Source organism: Caretta caretta, chromosome 14 (assembly GCF_965140235.1).
Source record: "Caretta caretta isolate rCarCar2 chromosome 14, rCarCar1.hap1, whole genome shotgun sequence".
Taxonomy (NCBI): domain Eukaryota; kingdom Metazoa; phylum Chordata; order Testudines; family Cheloniidae; genus Caretta; species Caretta caretta.
The window spans coordinates 24,764,009-24,784,943 of record NC_134219.1 but is presented as its reverse complement, the minus strand read 5'-3'; the positions used below and the strand labels follow the sequence as shown (position 1 = coordinate 24,784,943).

General features: G+C 44.4%; 1 protein-coding gene and 1 long non-coding RNA gene across 6 annotated transcripts in view; one reads left to right on the top strand and one right to left on the bottom strand.

Moving 5' to 3' along the window:
* The window catches only part of SHISA6 (shisa family member 6), a 399,954-nt gene that overhangs the window by 271,986 nt on the left and 107,033 nt on the right, over positions 1-20,935 (bottom strand). The window lies entirely within an intron of this gene.
* Positions 1-20,935, top strand: part of LOC125621215 (uncharacterized) — a 55,511-nt gene that overhangs the window by 3,544 nt on the left and 31,032 nt on the right. Inside the window, exons 1-2 of one of the 2 annotated variants that reach the window (XR_007352460.1) lie at positions 6,442-6,524; positions 11,474-11,583. This is a non-coding gene — a long non-coding RNA (uncharacterized LOC125621215). Of the gene's footprint in view, positions 1-6,441; positions 6,525-11,473; positions 11,584-20,935 lie in introns of those variants that run through there. The other variant, XR_012664930.1, reaches the window with a different exon arrangement.

The window sequence follows — 20,935 nt, the reverse complement described above, 5'->3', positions numbered from 1 at the left end:
CCGCAAATTTGCATCTTATCAAGAAAAATAAGCTCATGACACCCTCTGTTTTGGCCCAAGACTCTGCAATGTACATGTCCCAGAGTGTCAAGCAGAGATAAAGTCATTTGTTAAAAATGGCCAGAGAGAGACGTCTTCTTGGGTCTGAGGATTCATGGGGCACCAGGAGCAACAGATGGCCAACAGAGAAGTCAGATTTAGGTTTGTTGTGGAGAAGCAGCTGCACATTTAGATACTTCTTAGAAAAATCTTGAGTCTGCAAATTTGGCTGGGAGCCTCACGAGAGCAGACGGGCTCTTTTGCTTGTGTGTGGGTTTGTGTTATACCACATCCCGGCTTGTGAGCAGCAGGGATCAAACCTCACAGCAGTGGAGATTAAAGCAGAAGCCTCTACTTTCTGAGTTAAAAGACCCTTCTCTGTCAGCCACGGCAGATGCACATGTGAGAGCATGCATGGGAAATGGCCAGACAACTCTGCATTCTAAAATGTGATCTTATTTTGATATAAACCATTTAGGTTCATTTTTATTAATAAACCCGCAAAAATTAGCCCAAGACCCTTGCACCCATAAGCTAGGGCCCCAATTTGAAAGCAACTCCACAGCTGGAGAGGCAGTGAGGTTTATACTGGAACAAGCACTGTGCTGTTCTTTTCAGGACAGCCGGCTTGTGAACAGCAGAGGCAGAATTTGAAATTCTCTCCCTTTCAGCAAATAATATAAGGATCACATGAAACAAAGAGTCCTCCACCTTGATCTCTTTGCCCTGCTCCTGGCATCACTGGATTTTCTCTAGGTATATTATTTGTATCACTTTTATCATTAATATTTTATAGGAAATAGTAATAAACCAGTAATGTTCTGCACATCAACTGTGCTTTCCATCCTGGAATCTCAAAATCCTTTACAAATGTGTAGAAACTCCCACCGCATTCTTATGAGGCAGATGACTCTGCTTACAGTAATAACAACTGCGTTTCAACATGCAATTTTCATCTCCTCCTGGTTTTGATGGTGACAGTGATGAGTTCACGACAGATGGAATCCAGACTATTTTAAAGATCAAGAGGTTTCTTCAAAAGAGGAAGGCTGGCTGAGAAAGAGGAAGAATGGTCCAGAAGATATGATCCTGGTCTAGGGCTCGCAAGACCCCAGTTGCCTTCCCTCCTAGCCTACCACACACTTCCTACGTCATCTGGGACAAGTCAGTTAGCCTCTCTCTGCCTTAGTCACCCATCTCTAAAATGTGGCTGATGACAGTAATCCCTAACAGGTGTGTCATAAACATACAGCTAAGGGTAGCATAAAATTCCTCCTTTACCTGTAAAGGATTAAGAAGCTCAGATAACCTGGTTGGCTCCTGACCAGAAGGACCAATGGGAAAAGAAGATACTTTCAAATCGAGGGTGGGGTGAGGGAAGGCTTTGTTTTGTGCTCTGTGGTTGTTCTCTCAGGAGACAAAAGAAAGAGACCAAGCAAGTAATCCAGCTCCTACTGAATTGATATATCTAATATTACAGAAATAAAAGGAGTACTTGTGGCACCTTAGAGATTAACCAATTTATTTGAGCATGAGCTTTCGTGAGCTACAGCTCACTTCATCGGATGCATACCGTGGAAACTGCAGCAGACTTTATATATACACAGAGAATATGAAACAATACCTCCTCCCACCCCACTGTCCTGCTGGTAATAGCTTATCTAAAGTGATCATCAAGTTGGGCCATTTCCAGCACAAATCCAGGAGGGTGAGAAAACCTGGATTTGTGCTGGAAATGGCCCAACTTGATGATCACTTTAGATAAGCTATTACCAGCAGGACAGTGGGGTGGGAGGAGGTATTGTTTCATGGTCTCTGTGTGTATATAATGTCTTCTGCAGTTTCCACGGTATGCATCCGATGAAGTGAGCTGTAGGTCATGAAAGCTCATGCTCAAATAAATTGGTTAGTCTCTAAGGTGCCACAAGTACTCCTTTTCTTTTTGCGAATACAGACTAACATGGCTGTTACTCTGAAACCTGTCATTACTGAAATAGTAAGTAATAGCAAGGAATGCGTTAGATTATCTTTTATTTTGCTTGTGAATTTTCCCTATGCTTAGAGGGAGGTTTATCCCTGTTTTTTGTAACTTTAAAGTTTTGCCTATAGGGGAATCCTCTGTGTTTTGAATCTGATTACCCTGTAAAGTTACCTTCCATCCTGATTTTACAGAGGTGCTTCTTTTACTTTTTTTTCTTCATAATAAAGTTCTGTTTTTTTAAGGATCTGGTTTATCTATTTGGTTGGTATATTATTCTCAAGCCTCCCCAGGAATGGGGCTGAAGGGGCTTGGGGGGATATTTTAGGGAACAGGAACTCCAAGCGGTCCTTTCCCGGAATCTTTGTCTAACTCACTTGGTGGTGGCAGCAGTACCCATCCAAGGACAAGGAAGGATTTGTGCCTTGGGGAAGTTTTTAACCTAAGCTGGTAGAAATAAGCTTAGGGGGTCTTTCATGCGGGTCCCCACATCTGTACCTTAGAGTTCAGAGTGGGGAGGGAACCTTGACAGGGTGTGTTTGTGTGTGTGTGTGTGTGTGTGTGTGTGACGATTAGATCGGTTCCTTCATCCTGTGGGCTACTCAATAAGATCAAAGATTACCTCTCCATCCTTCTGCAAACCTCCCATTCTGCACACCTGCCCATGAACAGCTCCACAGATAAAAGTCTTGAGAACCACTCAGTAATGTTTGCACAGCACCCTCAGAATGACAATGCTTCAGAAGAGCGCTGTGTTGTTACTGTCAAAGGAATGTCAAATGAAGACTTGAGGGACCTGCTGGGGAAGAGCAAATGGATTCAGGGGGCAACTAGTATTTGCAGAGTACTGCATTGCCAGTGGACAGTGTGATTTCAGGCATGGTGAAATAGCTGTTTTCCCACCATCATTCAATCCAGTTCTCAGAGAGCTCTAGATTCCTGAGATTTTCAGCCTGTGTTTTCCATGCTGGCAGGTATATCACCTGGCCGAGATCACTAACTAAATCTCGATGGCTGCTATTTCTGTGTTTTTCCATGGGGCCAATTTATCTGATGATTCTAACAACACAAACCTGCAAACGTGAGATATGAATGGAATTGCGTGAGATTCCCTTTCTCTCAAGCTGGATGCCACAGAGAGGACAGATGGAGCTTTGTAAGATGTTTTTTAGCACTATTATGTATGATTCATCAAAGCAGCATTTATGGAACCAATAACATCTACTCAGAGCCAGGACAGAGATGGAGAGCGTCACAATGTGGGTAGCTTATAATTGCACGTTTAATCATGTTTCGTGGGTAAAATCACATGTAAAATCACATGGAATGTTTCCTTTGAAATATGCAACAGGACAAAATTCGCCTGTTAAACTCAGAAAAAAATTTCTGCAGATCACATAGAATTTGGACAAACCCAGGCCCAGTTTCAAGTGATCCTGGGGTTGCCTTATGGCTTTGCTTTGAAATTATATAAAATTCACAGTTGTGGTCTGCAACCAGGAGAACCTCAGTTGTTTCAAATGGGTTTTGCTTGGAGGTTGAGCATGAAACTGAAAGCAAAATTCAAGTGGTAAGAACCAGGGGGAGGGACTCCAATTAGTGTGAAACTAAAGGAAATGTTTGCATAACCCTATGAACCAGAAGAAAACACTGAGCTTTGCTCATCCCCGTTACTGTCTAAGGGCCATGCAGAGCACAACATTAGAGAACAGGTTAAATAAGGCCCAGAACGAATCCTCAATGTTCACCATGTGACTGCACAAAGTGCTGCTAGTTTCCATAAGAGAGGACTTCTTTTTTATCACGTGTGTCTTCAGCTCAATTTCTGGATATAAACAGGATAGGTCAGACTGACTACAGAAAATGCTTTCTTATATGTAAATGAGGGATCACACTATTTCATAGAAATAACTACAGTACTAAGAAATTAGCAAATGTTTCCAGATCTTTGCTGAAGGCAAAAAAAAAGCTCATCTAATCTTCCTGAATAAAAGTGACAGTAATTGAAAGTTTTAATATATTCCCTAATGAGTTTTACTGTAGCATTGTAATTAATAACTACTTACAACTAAGAGAACATGATATCACTTCAAATTAGGACGTTGCTTATAAATGTGTTAATATTTTTGAAGAATGATACTTAAAAATCATTATCCATTGCTCTTGTAGTAATCACCTCCATAGTATGATGCATTAATAAAATTTTAACAGATGTTATACAGGCTATTTTGCAATATATTGTTGAGGGGCAGCTGCAAAGACCTCTGGGTCTCCCTAGAAATGATCTCATGCAGGATTTTTTGTCTATTAAAGAAACAAAGTTAGACAAGAGCAAACCATGCAAAAGACAAGCCAACATGTGAACGTGCACTGCTCCTCAGAGACCCTTGCAGAGCTAAGACTAAAGCAATTCAGATCCACAACAGCGCTTACATTCATCTAACCTCACTGAGTGCTTTAGGATCTAAGCCAGCTCCCATCAAACTCAAGTGAATTATTTTAATTAGCTATGTTTCCAGTCAACCCCCCTTTTCTAGTGCTTTCTGCTTATTAGGGAGAGTGATTTAAAAGTTACTTCGTTAACCCAAATCATGGCCCAATTAAAAAGTCCAACATACAATTTTATATTTTTAACATCTTGACTTGAAATAATTAGCACAAACTGTAGAATAATAAATCCTAGTCATTATTTTCATCATGTCTTCTGTGGCATTATGCAAATTAGCAAGGATCACTTGCAGTTTTCACTTCTCACCTATAGATGGCACTGACCAGTTTTCGATTCCATGCAGGAGCCTGTTAACGGAGTGCAAGCCACTGAGAAGTGATGAAGAGGCACAGACTGTGATTTAGCAGAGAGAGCACTTAGGGTTAAGTAATGACTGCCCAGTGTGGGAGAGAATGCAGGGAGCCTTCTCATTCCTCTAGTGCTTCCAATAATTAAGCAGACCCATGTGGCTAGAAGTGCTCTGGGAGGGCTACTAGAAGCTGCTTGGATGGAGGGCTGCCAAGTGCAACATTTACACTTCAGGGTGGGGATGTCATGGGATGGCAGGGGTGCAGCCACACCCTCCCCTTCCACCTGCTGGCCTGTGGCCATGATGGAGGGCAGGCTTCACCTGCAGCAAGGCCTATGTTCAGCATGGCTGACAATACACCTTCCATAACCAGGGGTGAGGTCCCCCCAAATCATGAGATTGGCGCAACATTCATGAATTACTTTAAAATTACAATTTTTTAAAAAACGTGTCTGCTGTTTTTGGAGCTATTAGGGGTCACATTTCCAGCTTTCCTATGCCAGCAGTGTACTTCTATTTTTCATTGACAGATGAGATTCTCCCAGAGTCACAGGACTCCAGGTGCTGGGGCATTAGGCAAAACACCAAATACTGTGCTATGAAACTCCTGATAAAATTGGAAGTGTTGGCAACAGAGAATGCTCCCCCAGAATCTCTGAGGCATCATCGCTTCTCCTCCGCTGCACAGGGACCTCTCCAGGGACACCTGCTCAGATCATCCTCTGCCCTGCCCATCCCAGCACACTGTACTCACAGAGTCACACAAAAACCTTTAAAATGCAACCTGGATAGAAAGCATCTCCGCAAAACACTCATAGACTGGAGCTATTTTTTACAAACACCAGCTGAACATGCAGCCGTGCAGCACCCAACACAATGGGGTCCCAGTGACCCAACAAAGAATAATAGTAATGAATGGCATGCCATTTCCTGCAGCTCTGAGAACAGTATGCAAAGCCTGGAATGTGAGATGTAAAAAGCTGGCCCTGTGGACTTGTGCCAATAGGTAGTAAACAAACTGGAAGCTCTGTTTTTCCTGTGGCTATCACCCCAAAGCGTGGTCTGTCTGTGGAGGGGAGTATACGGGTGAATGGGGCAGATTTCTCCGGTCCTAAAGCTGGCACGTTTGATGTGGAAAAGAGTAGAAGGTGGAATTAACCCTGCCTTCTAGCAGTAAGGGAGCACTGCAGAGACTCTAGACTCAGGCAGGAGCCAGTCGACAACATGAGATCAATAGTGCAGAGCTGCCTTCACATTTCATTCACATAATGAGAACATGGGAGCAGGCTCACATCATGGAGAAACATGAAAGCCAGGCGTATTGATCACCTAATAAATCTCTGGCAACCAGCTGTGCTGGCAGCAGACGTACAAGGGCTATGCTGCAGTCAGACATGAGATAATGAGGAAGAAACACTGACTCCTGGACCAAGTGGGCTTTGTTCCTAGGGAGAATTCCTGTTTGTCCCAGCTCCAGCTAAGATGGTTCACTGGGGCTAATAGTGATTGTGTTTTTAAATGGCTGATTCGGTCTAGTAAATGATTGCTGTGTGACTACTCCAACCTGCTGCATAGAGCCAGTCAAGGAGTGTCACTGCAGCACGAAGCATCAGGAGTTCAGAGCCGCACTAACGGAAGGGCCCACAGTTACATAATCTCTGCTTCACTTGGGCTTTGCTCCACGATTTGCAAAACAGGTGGCATATAAGGTAAGAGATACATTTCGGATTAATACTGCTATGTGCAATTAGCCAGGCAGGGCGAGGCGGCTTCGGTGTCGGTGAAAGCAGAGGCCTCAAAGCATCCAGGACAGACTGCAGCAAAGGCACTGGGCAGGCTGCAGTTTAGGTATTTAGGGAGTGAGTGAGATGGGCAGGGCTGGTTTAAGGAGTCTGGGGATACCCAGCCAGATTAGCCTCTGAGTCCCAATGCAGCATTGTTGTGTTTGGAGCTTCATGCCATCACTAGTCTTCTGTCTCATCAGTCTCTCCCCACTTTCCCCAGGACCCCCCTCATCCTCTTCCTCCCCAAGACCCCACAGGCTCCCCATCTTCTCCAAACCCAGCCATCCCTGAATCCTACAGCCTACCCAGACTCCCCCGCACCACCCCTGCCTCTGCCCCATACCTCCTGTCACCCTAACCCCAGGGCTGGGGGAGACCAAGCGCCCAAACAAACCTGTCAATTGAAGTTTCCCCATCCCATTAGGGGAACAACAGGAGCAGCTCCCACATGCAGAGACCTGCCAGCAAAGAGGCGCTCGGGCCTACTGGTTGTCAATGGCACCCACCACAGGCAAAGCCATGGAGAGTTTCCCTGCTCTCTGTGTGCCTAAAGGGGGAGGGGAGTGGGGCCAGAGCCAGCCCTCACAGCACTGACACATCCCTTTCTCCCTGGCTTCTTCCAGAAGCCCTGGACTCCCGGTCTCCCTCACCTCCCTCTTGACCCAGCCCCGCCATTGGTCTCTCCTCCTCACAGTGATATGGAGAGGGGCCTGGTAGCTATTGAGTAGAGCCGCCAGCTGGCCGGGCCATTGCTTATTAACATAGAAACCAAGAAGCAAAGCAAAGCAATGCAATCCAGTGTTACCGCCGGGGGGGAATCTTGCCTTAGTCCTCATCTCCAGGACTTTGTGGTCCACGACACCCTTCTTCCAGAGTTTCATCGCCGGCGCCTCCCTACAGCTGTCCTCTCCCAGGTCCTTTCCTGTCCCATGTCTCTCTTCTCTGCCCCTCTGCTTATGGGGCCGGAAGATGTAGCTGTGGCTATCCACTTACTTCAGGGATTCTTGCATCTTCCACTAAAGCATCTAGCTGGCCACTGTCAGAGACAGAATACTGGGCTAGACGGACCCTGGGTTTGATCCTGTCTGGCAGTCACTACGTTCCTATGGCATCCTTTAGGACACATGACTGGGAGAAGGCTTGTGACTTGCAACGACAGCTCCCTGTTTTAAAGGGCCTTGTGTATACACATTACGAAACAGTCCTCGATTACATGATCACATAGTATTTTTTCTACAGGACCCCTGCCTTATTCAGTGCACAGGACAGGTAGCCCTCTGGGGATGAAGCAGGTTTGGCTGTGTAGATAAAGAAGTTGTTGTCTGTAGGACCCCTGCTTCATTTATTGCAGAAACTGGAATGTGAGTGGATGAGGCAGAGGATTGCAGGAAAAGAAAGGATGATTTCATTGTTAAGGCAGTTGAATGCTGCTCTGCAGTGATGGGTTTTATCCCTGCCCCTGCTACAGAGCTCCTATATGATGTTAGGCAAGTACTTTTACAGGTAGTTAAGTTGACTGAGGCTGAGTTTTGAACTTATAAAGTGATATAAAATGCTAGGCTCTCTGGAAAATCAGGACCTACATACCTCAATCTTAATTCTGGCATTTTTTAACTTGTGTGCCTGACTTTGCAACCTTACCATTCTTTCTTGTCCCTTTAAAAGTCTTCCTTCATTCCAGGGGATGATCTGTCTGGCAAGGTGGAGTCCATTGAATAATACTGAGAACCTGTCAAATAGATACTCAGTCCTAGCAGAACAGGAGGAATTTTAAAGGCAACAGAACTGTAGCTCAAGTGAAATGAAATGGCATGCAAATGTAATTAAAGTACTGCATGTTAGAACTGGATTTATCAACAACTATTCTCTATTCTGAAAATATGTCATATAGTGGCCTTTAGGAATGTGAGGAGTTTAAAGGGAAATTGGAGTGGCTGATGCTGGAGTGAGTGCTCCCACTGGAACAAACTCTCACTGTATCTGTCTCATCTGTGTCCTCCACAACAGATATTATAGGCCAAATTCTGCTCCCAGTTACAGCTATTCAGTCCTATTGATATCAATGGGGTTCCATGGGCTTTAATAAGACAGAGTATGGCCCACAGAGAACCATTTACTCCAAAAGGATCCAATGATCCCATAATTTGATAAGGACTCAGGATAGAAGATAATTTTACAGGGTAATCAGATTCAAAACACAGTCCTTCTGGTCAGGTGTCAACTAGGTTAATAAAACTAATTAACCCTTTACAGGTAAAGAAGCCGTGTCATAAACATAGAGCTAAGGGTAGCGTAAAATCCCTCCTTTACCTGTAAAGGGTTAATCAGTTCCATTAACCTAGTTGGCACCTGACCAGAAGGACCAATGGGGAAAGAAGATACTTTCAAATCTGGGGGGGGGGAAGGTTTTGTTTGGTCTTTTGTTGTTCTCTCCGGAGACAAAGAGAGAGACCAAGCAAGTAATCCAGCTCCTATTGAATAATACATCTAAAATTATAGAAATAGTAAGTAATAGCAAGGAAATGTGTTAGAGTATCTTTTGTTTTAGCTTGTGAATTTTCCCTAGGCTAAAAGGGAGGTTTATTTCTGGTTTTTGGGTTTTTTTTATAACTTTAAGTTTTGCCTAGAGGGGAATCCTCTGTGTTTTGAATCTGATTACCCTGTAAAATTACCTTCTATCCTGATTTTACAGAGGTGCTTCTTTTACTTTTTCTTTATTATAAAGTTCTGCTTTTAAGAACCTGATTGGTTTTTAGTGTCCTAAAAACCCAAGGGGCTGGTCTGTGCTCACCTTGTTTACTCTCAAGCCTTCCCAGGGAAGGGGGTGAAGGGGCTTGGGGGGATAGTTTTGGGAAACAGGAACTCCAAGTGGTCCTTTTCCTAAATCTTTGTCTAACTCACTTGGTGGTGGCAGCGATACTGTTCCAAGAACAAGGAAGAATTTGTACCTTGGGGAAGTTTTTAACCTAAACTGGTAAAGATAAGCTTAGGGGGTCTTTCATGCGGGCCCCCACATCTGTACCCAAAAGTTCAGAGTGGGGAGGGAACCCTAACAGACTCCCTCTGGTATATATTTTATATATATAATATCTATATATAGTTATTAACTGTCATTATTTTACCATGTGCTTACACATATTTCTAAAGTACTTCTCACTGTCGTGAAAGCTCAGCCTTAACTCTGCTCCCTTGTGTTTATGCCTTAATCTATGGTCTCACATTATAGCAATAAAATGATGTCAGTAAATGCATCATATAATCCAAACTTTAATTTCTCATTCTACCTCATGTACAGTAAGTTAGAGTACTGTACCATACAGCCTTTAGTCTTGCTTTGTCTTTTAAGTCTAAATGAGGTCTACAGAACAAGTAATGTTGGAAGAAATCAATCCCCATAGACTTTTCCAAGTCCACCCATGAGAATGCAAGAGCTTGCTTTGCAGTAAGCAAGCCCCCTGGATTGGGTACCCGTCTGAGAAAGGTAAAATCAGTTACTAGAACAAAGGACTGGAGGGGAGAAAATCTTGCATCTGTTTTTTAAAAATGTGCTACAATGTTCCTGAGGATTACAGACCCGGGAGCCTTCCTTCAGAACCAGGATTACTGGCTGGAACAAACATTATGAGACACCTAAATGAATGTGATATAATTGGGACAAAGAAGCATGACTTTCTATAAAGGAAAATTGTGCCTCTCCAATCTACTGAAACATTTTTCTCATGTCTCATTGGGGAGCTGGGAATTTCCCCTTTCCGGCAGTGCAAAGCTACTATTAGCTCTGCAAGGTCGGGAGATGCGTTCAAACATTGTTATGTATAGAAAAGCTGTCACGAACATAGGACTGAACTGTAGCAGTTGTGGGCCTTAGACTGGAGCAATCTGGAGGGGTAGAAAAGACAATTTCACTCTGGGGAGAGAAGGAGGAACCCTTTCTGTGGCAGCATGTTTTTTTTTTTTTTTAATTTTAATAGCAGCTGTTTGAGACTGCTCAGGGGTTTGGAATATTGGAATGAATCACATGCAGGATGGATTAGTAGACAGAGTGCAGGTGAGGCAGCCAAAGGGACATGATAAATACATGTATCACATATGCGACATGTACATTAGGTATGTAGAGAGGGATCAATAAAGAGTGCTTTGTAAATTCTTCCCTGTAGAGCATTGCTCCTTGATATAAAATTCTCAGTGAGTAATCTGTCATTTCCTGTCTCCAGAGAAGTCTCTATAATGGAAGTGCTTTCGAAATATTTATGCCATGTGATGAAATGGGCTATGACCATTCCAGCAAACACACACGCAAGCCGCTCCGGATACTCACAAGAACTTCAGTGACTTTTCAAGCTCAAAGGAATTGTTCTAAGGTTCCCTTCCAAAGGAAACTAGTTCAGCTCATTATTTGCAGACAGCATCTGTCACTTTTTTTATGCCAGTGGGTGCTGGTTGTCCTCAAAGAACACTGTACAAATGTGCAGACTGCTGTGTGTTGAGAGAGGTCTATTATATCAATTTTTCATTTCAAAGCAGCAATAACAGCAAATAAAGCCAAAGTCACATGACACTGTTGCTTTCATTGATGCCCTTATTCTAAACTAAAGAGCAGCAGGGGAGATGGTGTCAACAGATTTTTTTCTTTTGGTCAACCAAAGATGCAGGATTTGCAGGGACTCCTGGCCACTTCTCTGGGACTAGACTGCGATGTCCAGCAAGAATACAGGTACGATGCCCTAACGTTGATTAGAAGAGAGGCATTTTACTCAATAGACAAGTTCTGATCCACGCCCCCCGCCTTGCTCCTGCCACACACAAACAAACACATCTATTCATTGTTGTTTAAGCCTGGCATGCATTAGCCTATTTGCATTCTGCCCATCTAGGAGAGATCCACCTCTTCAAATGAAGGAAGGGCCACTGAGCCCAGAAAACAAGATTCCCTCGGACAACAAATGATGAAACAGGACCAGGAGTGAGCGTACCAGTGAGCTGGGTGAGTTTTCTGCTGGAAATTTATTTTGCTGAAAAATGCAGAATCAGGTTGACCAAAATATTTCACAGATTTGTGTCAAATTTGCCAAATGATCAAAAGTAATAAAAAACAAGGAAATGCAGAAAAATCAAAACGTTTACTTTTGAAATTTGACATTTCGATTGAAAACTATTTTTGTTTTTAAATTGATTACAATTCCATATGAAAGTTTAAAAAAAACCATAAAAGAGTAAAAAAAAATTAAATGAAACAACTTTTGTTTCAACTTTTTTGGTTCAGCCAGTGAACCAAAATATCAATTATTTGCACAGTTCTAGGCACCGAATGGGGACACTGAGCGGAAAACCCCAGACAGTAATTACTGCTTCATGAAGGTTTAAGGGCACTGGACTGATATGTGTGGAGGCTGACATTGGGTGTATTCACAGCGGCTGGTCAAAAATATTCTTTATCTGCCCCTGTAAATTGTGATGAAAATGAAACATTTTTTATTTGTGTCAACATTTTTTCTATAGCTATTTTTGAATTTTCATAAAAATACCCCAAACCCTGAAAATTAACTTTTAAAAAAAAAATCAGCAGTCAAAAATTGAAACATTTTGAAAATGTTTCAGTTTTTGGCAATTGAAAGTCAAAAAGCTTCGTCTGGTTGGGGAAAACTTTTCAGTTTGATTGAAAATGTTTGCCCGATTGGTTGAAATTTTTCACTTTTGGTCACTGAAAACAAAAATATGAGGAGCTTGGGGGGTTTCGGCTTTTCTAACAGCCTTAGAAATGTTGTTGAAAGTTGATATTTCACATAGAAATTCCTGAAGGGGCTGCCTCTGTGGGTGATGGGGAAGCCAGTTCATAGATTCATAGATTCCAAGGCCAGAAGGGATCATTGTGATCATCTGTCTGACCTCCTGTCTAGCACAGGCCACGAGACTTCCCCAAATAACCCTAGTCCTTGGCCTCTCTGGCAAGTCTGCCAAATGGTAATGACATTAGAAGCAAATTAAAACTGGGTTCTCTGCTACCATCGCTGCAGGGGTGTCCTGAACGAAGCCTTCTGGTACTGGCCCTCCGACCTGCCAAACGGTGATGGGTACCAGGCTTTGAGAAAAGAGTAATTATGGAATGGCAAGATCGTTCTCTTCCTCCAGGCGGGTGGGGAAAGGAAACCCTCCCCATACACACACACTCCATGGGGGTTCCAAACCCCGCTTCAGGCTGCAAGTCCCTCCTCAGTTGTGCTCCTGAGCCTCCACTCCGAGCTGTTGCAGAGGGGTCCCTGGCCTGCCTCCCACCTCGCTGCACCGATAGGAGACAGTCAGGGACTTGTTCTGTGTAGTGGGAACAGCAGAGAAGAGGTTGGGTGGGAAGCAGGGCTTGAAGGGTTGCCTTTAATCCCCACAAGGCTGGGGGCCGCTCATCTCATCATTCACTCCAGCCAGCTGTGGAGGTGTTTTTTGTGACAGGGAAATTTGTGAGCTGGAACCTGACTCCAAATCATGACAGAGATTTACTCCAGCACTTTGTTCTGTATTCGCACCAGATCTAGCACACTATGCAGAGAAATGCTCCTCAGCGTTCGGCTGTGAGAATGCCGAGGGACCTGCGTGCTACAGGAAGGGATTCTGGGGACTCAGTGGGTGACACACCAACCAAAGGCAGGGGAGTGCCAGTGTCCTGGCCTCTGTCTAACTCCCTCTGCTATGTTAGTTATAGAGAAGCAGGTTGTGAACACTCTGACATCAGAGGTTCTGTTCCCAGCAACACTCAGCCCTTCATACTTCGCAGGCAGACAAAATAAACACTGAGCAGTTTATTCTGTGGGGGCTCTTCTGATAACCCCATAAGAACAGTGGCACATCTGGTATAAGCAGTGTCCTGGCCCCAAGCCTTCCCTACACATACTGTTAAGATGGATACTGTGCAGCCCTCCACCCCAGGGCAGTATTGTAGAGGTGCCATATACATAATGCATGAGGTGCATTGGGGTCTTCAGGATCTAAGTAATGTTAGTCATGTATACTCACAATAGTATTAGCACCCCAAGGCGGCTTCAGTGATCTCTTTATCGCTTGTCAGATGGTAAAAGGTGCAAAGCAATTGGAGATTCATCAGGTTAAGACACAAGGTGAAATGGCTGACAGCTCAGATAGATTCAGACCAGGATCAGCATGCAGTTCATTGACCTCAGAAGGAGGCCAGGCTTTCACCAGGGAGGAGAGTTTGGCCCACGATATGTTCACACAGAGTCTTGCTGTGTAAACCACACTGTGGAGCACAGACAGGAGAAGCACAAGGAAGCAGACGGGCTATCAAACGGCATTTCTTTTTTTAAAGGCAAAAAGGGGAAGAACAGACTGTGTGTCTCTGAAGCAATTACTCCAAGAGATGGTTACAATTGTATAATTGCATGGTTTGTGGTTACATTTGTCTAAATATTTGCTATCACATCTGTGTCCCTTCCCAATATCACAGGCCATCCCCATCATATGGACCACAATACTGTACCATGATGCTTGGAGGTAGCAATATGATGTGCTGCCATTTTGTGGGTGTCAAGGTAATTTTGAGGCCAATTACCTGTCCTGAGAGCTAAACTCAGGGTCTCCATGATGCATCCAGGACTATTCCGTCTGGAGTAAATTTTGCAGCCAGAGGGCACACCAAGAGCACCTTACTCTTTTGGTGGCTTTTCCAACTCTACCCATTAAGGAGCACTAAAGGTTTCTGCACCCACCCCAAAATGCCCCTAGACAGACATCTGACTGGTTGAAGGTTCAATGTTCTATTATTCAGGGATTTCTCCAGTTACTGGCTTCACTTGGATGATCGCTGACATCAACGGTCTTACATAAACTGCTGTTGTATGTGGATTATTTAGAGAGCATCTGATAATCAGTGCGAACTGAAGAGCAGGACTGAGTGCTAGGGAGGAGGAAATGGACAGAGAGGGCATGCGCCTTGGCACAGCTGGGAGATCCGGCCTGTAGCTTCAGGGCAGCTCTGATTTCCCTGTCAGGACCTATTAACCAGAACAAACACATGGGGCAGCATTCACTGTGTGAGGGCTGAGTTGTGTGGCCACATCTGTCAGAATCACAGTGCTGAGTCTGACAGGACCATCATTATTTTTGATTTGCCGTAAAGCATATAAGAAATGCTGTGACCTGGCCATGAATATAATTTCTCTCTAAAGCTTCATGGTTTGCTTACCCATTTGGGGGGGGTGTAAATTTGTGGCGTGTCACAGCATTTAGCAAACAACCCTAGTGACTGTCACAGTTTTGTCCGACAATCTCCTGCACATGGGAGGTAGAAGACAGACGAGGAGAGGGTTACAGATGTGAGGGGAAAACAGACACATAATGTCAGAACGTTTGTGATAGATGATGCAAAGACTCTGAAAATCAAATGCACAGCTACAAATTGGGGAATAACTGGCTAGGAGGTGGTAATGCAGAGGGTTGTAGTGGATCACAAATTGAATATGAACCAACTCAGTGATGCAGTTGCGAAAAAGGCTAAGATCATTTTGGGGTATATTAACAGGACTGTTGTATCTAAGATATGGGCGGTAATTGACCTGCTCTACTTGGCACTGGTGAGGCCTCAGATGGAGTACTGTATCCCGTTCTGGGTGCCACACTTTACGAAAGATGTGAACAAACTAGAGAGAGTCCAGGGGAGAGCAAAAAAACTGATAAAAGTTTTAGAAATCCTGACCTATGAGGAAAGGTAAAAAAAAAAATGGTCCTCTTTAGTCTTCAGAAAAGAAGACTGGAGGGGGACCGGATAACAGTCTTCAATATATTAACGGCTGTTATGAAGAGGACAGTGATCCATTTTCCTCCAAGTCCACTGAACATCAGTGCCGGAACTAGGAGTAGTGGGGGTGCTGCTGCATCCCCTGAGTTGAAGTAGTTTCCATCATATACAGGGTTTACAGTTTGGTTCAGTGGGTCTCAGCACCCCACTTAGGACACTAAGTAATTGGCTTAATCCCTAGTAAAGGAGATTTAGGTTAGAAATTAGGAGAAACTTTCTAACTATAAGGATAGCTAAATACTGGAATAGGTTACCAAGGGAGGTTGTGGAATCTTCATCACTGGAGGTTTTAAAGTATAGGTTAGATAAACCTGTCAGGGATTGTCTAGGTTTACTTGATCCTATCTCAGCATGGGGGCATGGACTGGATTACTACTTAAGGTCCCTTCCAGCCTTACATTTCTATGATGGGATTTCCAAAGCGCTCAGCTTTGGCCTAACTCTGCTCCCAGTGATGTCAGTGGGAATTTTACCATTCACCTCAATGGGAGAAATGTTAGGCCAATGCTGAACATTGTGGAAAATCCTCCCCCACTCCAAAGTGTACTTGGTTTCTTTGGAGTCTCACACCAGATTCAGCGGTCCTGAACCTGCATCATTCATCCACAGTCACGATTTGTAAGTCACATCACACCTGGCAGTTACCCTTTTTAAAGCTGCCAATCAGTTAACTATACTGGAAATCCATGTAATATATATTTATGCAGAACACCTTTATGCAGTAATTACATCTCTCTTCCTAATCAATGTTCAGCAGTCTTCCCACATGACACAATTTAATATTGAGGTGAAATTAATCTTTGCAGTAAATCAGCTCTGCAAAATTGCCATGTCAGCCTGCAACATATTCAAAGCAATCGCCACTTGGCTCATTTGCTGGAACTTTACCGGAATAACCTTGTGACAACATTCAAATGAAACTGGGACAATGTTTTATGAGCACAGAGTCCTATTGACTGTGATGCCAATTGCTCTCCATTCCTCATGCAGACTTTGTAAGAGGTATGAGGTTACAGTTTGGGGAGTAGTGACTATTTTAGCTGTCAGATCACACATCATTTCACACATTCATCTTTTGGAGCAGATGGAAAATGGAGACCCACAGTTTGCCTTTGATTCTATTTTTTAACTGCATTTGAGTTAGTAAATATATTGTATATATATAAAGAACAAACAAAGGATCTGGACAATTTAGCCAGAACATGGGTTATTTCCAGTCTAAGCAGTTACTATCTGTCAACCTAAATTCCCTTGGCACTTTCAATTGGATCCAGAGTCCTTCTTCACTTTGTCTTAAACTGTAGTATCAGTGTGCACTGTTAAGCCACTGCTGTTTCCCACCCCACAGGTGGCTGCACTTCAGGTAGGTAGGATGATTGCTGTATCTAAATATCATACTGATTGTGAGGTGCTTTTAGGATGAAAGTCAGTGTATTATGCAGCGGGGCCATGGTCATAAGTGCCTGTACCTCAACCCAAGCCCAAACAAGGTTACTGTTACAGCCACCAGTAAGTTCTGTGGCAAGAGCTATCTGCCTATTGGTCTAGCTCTGTATATCCAGGTATTTATATTGCCTCATCATCGTAGCACCTGAGTGCCTGCCAAGTATTTATAAACAGAAAGAACAATACCATTTGTTCTCTTTTCCTTCCCAGCCTACAGGAGAAAGAGCGCGATCAGTTTATAGATTTCTTGTGTGTTTGCTTTTTTATTTGTGTGTGTGCATAAAAATGAATGAGCGTGTGTCACCACAAGTGACTGTATGTGTCTGTGTGTGAATGAGTGGTTTGTGTCAGGTATGGCAGTGAGCATATGAATGAGTGAATGATTGGGTGTAGTACTGTGTTAAGACATTATTGAGGGGAAGTGAAGTCAAAGAAATGTGTTCGCATTTAGTTCTGAAAATGTTTAGTACCATGGTCGTTCTTATCTCTTGTGAGGCTGAGCTCCGTAGTTTAAATTCAGCTGCTGTGAAGATTGTCTCCTCTGTTGGGCCGTGGTTCCATGGGTTTGGCAGAATGTAGCTGTTCAGAGCAATGGAGACAGCTAAGGCTAATTCCATAGAGGGCATCAAATATCAGGACAGAGATCTCGGAGTGGGGTGCCATGGCAGAGTGCAGCGCATGGGAGGATGGCGTGCGGTTAAGCAGATAGGTTGCTGTGCTTTTGGAAGCTTTATCAAGCTAGTTCTTTGTTCGATAGGTTGCGGTGCGACTTCCTGGCCAGTTGCAGGTGGAAGTGTTTTGTGTTGCCATGGCTATTTGGGCATCCGGCAGCAACGAGGAGTTGAATGATTTAGTTGGGGATGGGTCCTGCTCTGGGCAGGGGGTTGGACTAGATGACCTCGTGAGGTCCCTTCCAACCCTGCTATTCTATGACTCTATGAAAAGGAGCCAAAGGCTGTGGAATGGTTTTCTGATCTGAGGGGAGATGTCATCAATATGAGGGGATGTTGCAAAGGAGGCACATTTTTCAAAGCGCATCCCTCTTCTCCCAGCCCCACCTCAGTCTGCTCTGGCTCAGCATAAGACAGTAGCCAGCTTTGGCACTGGCACTGAGAAAACTGGGAGAGCTAAAGGAAATTCTCCAAGGGAGCCTAGTAAAATGACCTCGAATTTCCTGAATGGAGAGAGTTTGGTGCAGCAGCTACTGGGATGAGAAGATGTCTGTCTTGTCTATTTAGACTGTAAGCTCTTCAAGAGCAGGGACTGTGTCTTCCTCTGTGTTTGTATAGCACCCAGCACATCAGGGCCCTGATCCTGATTGGCACCTGTTCTGCTACTATAATAAATAATAATACATTCTGTGGGCTAGATTCTGCCCCCACTTTTGCCTCACTGCATTCAGTGGGCTTGCACGGAGGTAACAAAGGGCAGAATTTGCAATTGGAACCTAGGGCTAAATCAGCCCTTCCCATATTGCAAGACATGGAAGGTGTGTGAGGCAGTGGAGCTATTGAGTAGAGAGGTGCTGTGATCACAAGGTCAGTTTTCTGAGTGGCCCTGTGCTTTAAGGATGGTCTTGTTGTTAATGCACTGGAGTAGGACTCAGGAGACCTGGGTATGATTCCTGTTTCTGTAATAGATTCTCTGTGTGACCTTGGGCAGGTTACTTAATGTCTCTATGCCTCAAATACCCAGCTCCAAACTGGGCATAGTATTCCTGCTTTTGTCTGTCATGTTTATAGAGGGTACGTCTACACTACCCACATTACAGCGCACCCCTGAACGACAAAAGTTTTAGCGCTGAAAGTGGCAGTGTAGACACAGCCTTAGATTGTAAACTCTTTGGGGGAAGGGACTGTTTCTTATTATGTGTGTATACAGCACCTTGCACAATAGATCCTGGCTGGGACCTCTAGCTGCTACTGCAATGCAAATAGTTAATGATTATAATGATAAGTACAAATGGAACCTTCCCTTAGGCGAGAGCCACTGAGTAATTCTGTGCTTGGCCTCTATTAGCAGAATCTTTCCCCTGGGTTTTATGAGGGAGGCTGATCATATATTCTGCTTCTAATTTGCAAGTTGGTGGGTGGCATCTGCAGACAGGCCAGGGTTCCTTCCATTTACATCAATGCTGCTGTCAGTTTGGGATGCTGCACCTGACCTGCTGGGAATAAAGATGTAAAACCCACCAGATATGACTGGGAGACTGGTAGGTGGGGGCAGTTTCCCCAAGCTGCTTCCCTGCAGCCTGTAATGATAACCATCCACCTCTGCACCTGTGTCAGCACAGGCAGCTCTCTGCCAAGGGAGTGGAGCAGCTCCCAAGGGAACAGCTGCTGCAGTTCTCATCAGTTTCCCCTTTCTGAAGAACTGAAAGCAGGGGCTGTGAGTAGGAATGGGCAGAGGTGAACGTCAGGCTCCGTCCCTCCGAGACGCAGCTGCTAATTCATGCTGAGCCATTTCAAACACCAAGACATCCCCTGGGAATATCCCTCTAGAGCAGGGCCTCAGCCTGCCACAGCTTTGTTCTTGGAGAGCAAAATCTCCGCTCCCTTTGTCGGGACTATTTGCTGAACCGAGGGTCTGGGCACAGAGAGTGGAAATAACCAGGGTAGGCCAGCATCTGCCCCTGGCTGACCCAGCATCCCCCATGGCAATGCTAAATCAATCCAGCACCCACCCAGCCTCTCACACAGCCTTGGTGTTTATAGCTTGACAGAGAGACACAGGGCTTGCCTGACTGGATCAGATCATGAATGCGACCAGTCTGGGATCCTGCCTCTGCCCGCACTGCTGCTCCACACCAGAGTACATGGGGCTTGTAGGAGTGATATTCCCTTCCAATCCCAGGAGCATAAAGATGGACGAACCTTACTTCAGTGTGTCACCACAACTGTGGCTACAGGGATGGAGAAGGCTTTGTATGGATGGAAGCCTCTTGGCCTTAGCTGCAGAGCTACCCTCTTAAGCAGACTCACCGTACAAATCTCACTGTCAATAGTGATAAAACTAGCCCTGTGGTCACCAATATATTCCTTTGGTAGGGTTATTTCCTTGGGACCAGCCCTCCCCAAGGAAAGGCCCCTGCAGTCAGTGGGGTAGTTGGCTGAGCAGGGGAGGGGTACAATATCAACAAGGACCTCATATTTTGGCCCTTTAGGAGTAAAAATAGCAGTTGACTTTTTATAACTGATTATGATAATTATTTATTTGTATTGTGGTGGCACCTAAGAGCCTCATTCATGGACCAGGACCCATTGTGCCAGGCACTGAACAAAAATATTGTCCCTGCCCCAGAGAGCTCACAATCTATGTATAAGACAAGAGAAAACAGATGGAGACAGGCAGACCAATGGGGGTGCACAGGGACACATGATAGGTAGGGTTGGGATAGGTCATTAAGTCTCTTGACAGTGAAGACAAGTAGCTTTGGTAGCATAGGGAAGGGGGAGCCAGCGGAAGGATACAAAGAGAGGAGTGACCGGGTCAAAGTGATGGGCTAGGAGAATGAGCTTTGAAGCAGCATTCTGAATGGATACGAGTAAGGCAAGATTGTCTTTGTCAAGGTCAGAGAGAAGGACGTTGCAGTAATCAAGACTTGAGATGATGAGACCAAGGCAGGTATAATTCTACTTCCTCATACAACATCTGTTTCTTCCATTAAATAGCTCTTTGAGCTGTGTTTATTGTGGAGTATCTGAACACACAAGTGCATAGCAAGGTTCTCTTTGCCCAGCTTCCTTCCTTTTTCTGTTCTTGAGTGAAGTGGGTTTCAATGAGGTTAGGCTGGTGCCACAGGGTTGACTGCTGTTCTTAGAAGGCTGTTAACAGTTCAGATTTCTAAAGATGTGCTGGTTTCTGCCAGTGCCTTTTCTTCAAGACTGTGCAGGAGACCAGAGATCACAGACAAAGTGACTGGACTCTCCTGGAGCTGCAGGATACCAATGAGCATGCCTCTCAAGAGGCCACAATGTGGGACACTCAATGTGTGAGAATGGCTGAAAATGAACGACACAGAAATTATTCATGTAGGACATTGAAAATGCTCTGGGGAGGGTGGGCAAAACATTTCTGTCAAAACTTT